This window comes from Nicotiana tabacum, chromosome 24, assembly GCF_000715075.1.
Source record: "Nicotiana tabacum cultivar K326 chromosome 24, ASM71507v2, whole genome shotgun sequence".
Lineage (NCBI taxonomy): Eukaryota > Viridiplantae > Streptophyta > Magnoliopsida > Solanales > Solanaceae > Nicotiana > Nicotiana tabacum.
In genome coordinates this window covers 61,592,230-61,597,775 of record NC_134103.1, presented here as the reverse complement: position 1 = coordinate 61,597,775, position 5,546 = coordinate 61,592,230, and positions in this window count along the sequence as shown.

Below are 5,546 nucleotides of genomic sequence, written 5' to 3'. Positions count from 1 at the left end.
CCTCCACGGCGATAAGGGGCTAAAAGATCTACTACTTTAATTCCTGTTTCAAAAATAGATAATTTTGTATCCAACTGTATAAAGGCGGGCGCAGATCTATGAATAGGAGACGTTGTACTAGTATCTACAGGCCCTAAATTATCAACAGGTTCTCCGAGCACGTTAAAAATTCGTCCCAGAGTCGCTCCCCCGACCGGAACACTTATAGGAGCTCCTGTGTCAATCACTTCCATTCCTCTCGTTAGACCCTCTGTAGCACTCATAGCTACAGCCCTAACTCGATTATTTCCTAATAATTGCTGTACCTCACAAGCCACATTAATTGGTTGACCAACACTATCTCGACCTTGAACTACCAGAGCGTTATAAATATTCGGCATCTTGCCCGGGGGAAAGGCTACATCTAGTACCGGACCGATGATTTGGACGACACGCCCCGGGTTTTTTTTTCAAGCGTGGAAACCCCAGAACCAGAAGTAGTAGGATTGATTCTCATAATAATAAAATAAATAAATATGTCGAAATGTTTTTGCAAAAATTATCGAATTCAAAATAAATGTCCGCTAGCACGTCGATCGGTTAATTCAATAAAATGGGAATTAGCACTCGATTTCGTTGGCACCATGCAATTGAACCGATTCAATTGTTTACTTATTCACTGAGACTGAGTGAATTTGCAAGCCCACCCAACCTATTTTAATTTTAAAATCTCAAGTGGATGAATCAGAATCTTGAGAAAGTCTTTCATTTGTCTATCATTATAGACAATCCCATCCATATTATCTATTCTATGGAATTCGAACCTGAACTTTATTTTCTATTTCTATTACGATTCATTATTTGTATCTAATTGGCTCCTCTTCTTATTTATTTTTGATTTCAATTTCAGCATATCGATTTATGCCTAGCCTATTCTTTTCTTTGTGTTTTTCTTTCTTTTTTATACCTTTCATAGATTCATAGAGGAATTCCGTATATTTTCACATCTAGGATTTACATATACAACATATACCACTGTCAAGGGGGAAGTTCTTATTATTTAGGTTAGTCAGGTATTTCCATTTCAAAAAAAAAAAGTAAAAAAGAAAAATTGGGTTGCGCTATATATATGAAAGAGTATACAATAATGATGTATTTGGCAAATCAAATACCATGGTCTAATAATCAAACATTCTGATTAGTTGATAATATTAGTATTAGTTGGAAATTTTGTGAAAGATTCCTGTGAAAAGTTTCATTAACACGGAATTCGTGTCGAGTAGACCTTGTTGTTGTGAGAATTCTTAATTCATGAGTTGTAGGGAGGGATTTATGTCACCACAAACAGAGACTAAAGCAAGTGTTGGATTCAAAGCTGGTGTTAAAGAGTACAAATTGACTTATTATACTCCTGAGTACCAAACCAAGGATACTGATATATTGGCAGCATTCCGAGTAACTCCTCAACCTGGAGTTCCACCTGAAGAAGCAGGGGCCGCGGTAGCTGCCGAATCTTCTACTGGTACATGGACAACTGTATGGACCGATGGACTTACCAGCCTTGATCGTTACAAAGGGCGATGCTACCGCATCGAGCGTGTTGTTGGAGAAAAAGATCAATATATTGCTTATGTAGCTTACCCTTTAGACCTTTTTGAAGAAGGTTCTGTTACCAACATGTTTACTTCCATTGTAGGTAACGTATTTGGGTTCAAAGCCCTGCGCGCTCTACGTCTGGAAGATCTGCGAATCCCTCCTGCTTATGTTAAAACTTTCCAAGGTCCGCCTCATGGGATCCAAGTTGAAAGAGATAAATTGAACAAGTATGGTCGTCCCCTGTTGGGATGTACTATTAAACCTAAATTGGGGTTATCTGCTAAAAACTACGGTAGAGCTGTTTATGAATGTCTTCGCGGTGGACTTGATTTTACCAAAGATGATGAGAACGTGAACTCACAACCATTTATGCGTTGGAGAGATCGTTTCTTATTTTGTGCCGAAGCACTTTATAAAGCACAGGCTGAAACAGGTGAAATCAAAGGGCATTACTTGAATGCTACTGCAGGTACATGCGAAGAAATGATCAAAAGAGCTGTATTTGCTAGAGAATTGGGCGTTCCGATCGTAATGCATGACTACTTAACGGGGGGATTCACCGCAAATACTAGCTTGGCTCATTATTGCCGAGATAATGGTCTACTTCTTCACATCCACCGTGCAATGCATGCGGTTATTGATAGACAGAAGAATCATGGTATCCACTTCCGGGTATTAGCAAAAGCGTTACGTATGTCTGGTGGAGATCATATTCACTCTGGTACCGTAGTAGGTAAACTTGAAGGTGAAAGAGACATAACTTTGGGCTTTGTTGATTTACTGCGTGATGATTTTGTTGAACAAGATCGAAGTCGCGGTATTTATTTCACTCAAGATTGGGTCTCTTTACCAGGTGTTCTACCCGTGGCTTCAGGAGGTATTCACGTTTGGCATATGCCTGCTCTGACCGAGATCTTTGGGGATGATTCCGTACTACAGTTCGGTGGAGGAACTTTAGGACATCCTTGGGGTAATGCGCCAGGTGCCGTAGCTAATCGAGTAGCTCTAGAAGCATGTGTAAAAGCTCGTAATGAAGGACGTGATCTTGCTCAGGAAGGTAATGAAATTATTCGCGAGGCTTGCAAATGGAGCCCGGAACTAGCTGCTGCTTGTGAAGTATGGAAAGAGATCGTATTTAATTTTGCAGCAGTGGACGTTTTGGATAAGTAAAAACAGTAGACATTAGCAGATAAATTAGCAGGAAATAAAGAAGGATAAGGAGAAAGAACTCAAGTAATTATCCTTCGTTCTCTTAATTGAATTGCAATTAAACTCGGCCCAATCTTTTACTAAAAGGATTGAGCCGAATACAACAAAGATTCTATTGCATATATTTTGACTAAGTATATACTTACCTAGATATACAAGATTTGAAATACAAAATCTAGAAAACTAAATCAAAATCTAAGACTCAAATCTTTCTATTGTTGTCTTGGATCCACAATTAATCCTACGGATCCTTAGGATTGGTATATTCTTTTCTATCCTGTAGTTTGTAGTTTCCCTGAATCAAGCCAAGTATCACACCTCTTTCTACCCATCCTGTATATTGTCCCCTTTGTTCCGTGTTGAAATAGAACCTTAATTTATTACTTATTTTTTTATTAAATTTTAGATTTGTTAGTGATTAGATATTAGTATTAGACGAGATTTTACGAAACAATTATTTTTTTATTTCTTTATAGGAGAGGACAAATCTCTTTTTTCGATGCGAATTTGACACGACATAGGAGAAGCCGCCCTTTATTAAAAATTATATTATTTTAAATAATATAAAGGGGGTTCCAACATATTAATATATAGTGAAGTGTTCCCCCAGATTCAGAACTTTTTTTCAATACTCACAATCCTTATTAGTTAATAATCCTAGTGATTGGATTTCTATGCTTAGTCTGATAGGAAATAAGATATTCAAATAAATAATTTTATAGCGAATGACTATTCATCTATTGTATTTTCATGCAAATAGGGGGCAAGAAAACTCTATGGAAAGATGGTGGTTTAATTCGATGTTGTTTAAGAAGGAGTTCGAACGCAGGTGTGGGCTAAATAAATCAATGGGCAGTCTTGGTCCTATTGAAAATACCAATGAAGATCCAAATCGAAAAGTGAAAAACATTCATAGTTGGAGGAATCGTGACAATTCTAGTTGCAGTAATGTTGATTATTTATTCGGCGTTAAAGACATTCGGAATTTCATCTCTGATGACACTTTTTTAGTTAGTGATAGGAATGGAGACAGTTATTCCATCTATTTTGATATTGAAAATCATATTTTTGAGATTGACAACGATCATTCTTTTCTGAGTGAACTAGAAAGTTCTTTTTATAGTTATCGAAACTCGAATTATCGGAATAATGGATTTAGGGGCGAAGATCCCTACTATAATTCTTACATGTATGATACTCAATATAGTTGGAATAATCACATTAATAGTTGCATTGATAGTTATCTTCAGTCTCAAATCTGTATAGATACTTCCATTATAAGTGGTAGTGAGAATTACGGTGACAGTTACATTTATAGGGCCGTTTGTGGTGGTGAAAGTCGAAATAGTAGTGAAAACGAGGGTTCCAGTAGACGAACTCGCACGAAGGGCAGTGATTTAACTATAAGAGAAAGTTCTAATGATCTCGAGGTAACTCAAAAATACAGGCATTTGTGGGTTCAATGCGAAAATTGTTATGGATTAAATTATAAGAAATTTTTGAAATCAAAAATGAATATTTGTGAACAATGTGGATATCATTTGAAAATGAGTAGTTCAGATAGAATTGAACTTTTGATCGATCCGGGTACTTGGGATCCTATGGATGAAGACATGGTCTCTCTAGATCCCATTGAATTTCATTCGGAGGAGGAGCCTTATAAAGATCGTATTGATTCTTATCAAAGAAAGACAGGATTAACCGAGGCTGTTCAAACAGGCATAGGCCAACTAAACGGCATTCCCGTAGCAATTGGGGTTATGGATTTTCAGTTTATGGGGGGTAGTATGGGATCCGTAGTCGGAGAGAAAATCACCCGTTTGATTGAATACGCTGCCAATCAAATTTTACCCCTTATTATAGTGTGTGCTTCTGGGGGGGCGCGCATGCAGGAAGGAAGTTTGAGCTTGATGCAAATGGCTAAAATATCGTCTGCTTTATATGATTATCAATTAAATAAAAAGTTATTTTATGTATCAATCCTTACATCTCCGACAACTGGTGGAGTGACAGCTAGTTTTGGTATGTTGGGGGATATCATTATTGCCGAACCCAACGCCTACATTGCATTTGCAGGTAAAAGAGTAATTGAACAAACATTGAATAAAACAGTACCCGAAGGTTCACAAGCAGCTGAATACTTATTCCAGAAGGGTTTATTCGACCTAATTGTACCACGTAATCTTTTAAAAAGCGTTCTGAGTGAGTTATTTAAGCTCCACGCCTTTTTTCCTTTGAATCAAAAGTCAAGCAAAATCAAGTAGAGCACTAAGTTCAATTATTTTATTTGTGTTTGTAGCAAAAAAGTAGTTAGTTTGTCGGAATCAAAGTAAATAAGATAATAATGGCGCTTTCTTTGGTGATAGAAGATCTAATTGTAGAAAGAATCAAAACTAAAGTTGAGGATAACTCTTTTTTGACCTATATTCCTGATTACGAATCAAGAAGCCTTTATCAACAAGAGTGAGTTCTTCCTTTCGTGAAATTAGGAAAATAAAACGAATTTCTTCTTCTTGTCTTAGGTATATAATTTGAAATTCAAATATAGATAATAGAGTTTTGTATCTTTCTCTATCTCCCGAAAAACCATTTTAGCTAAAAATTCATGTTGGGTCGGATTCGAACGAATCTTTCGATAATCTGTAAGAAACTCTTTATCTATTTTTAGAAAATTAGAAGACAAGAACAAAAGACAAAGAAATGAAGAAAAATAATAAAGTTTATTATGATACATATCTTTCTCATGTAGGGGATGAATAAGT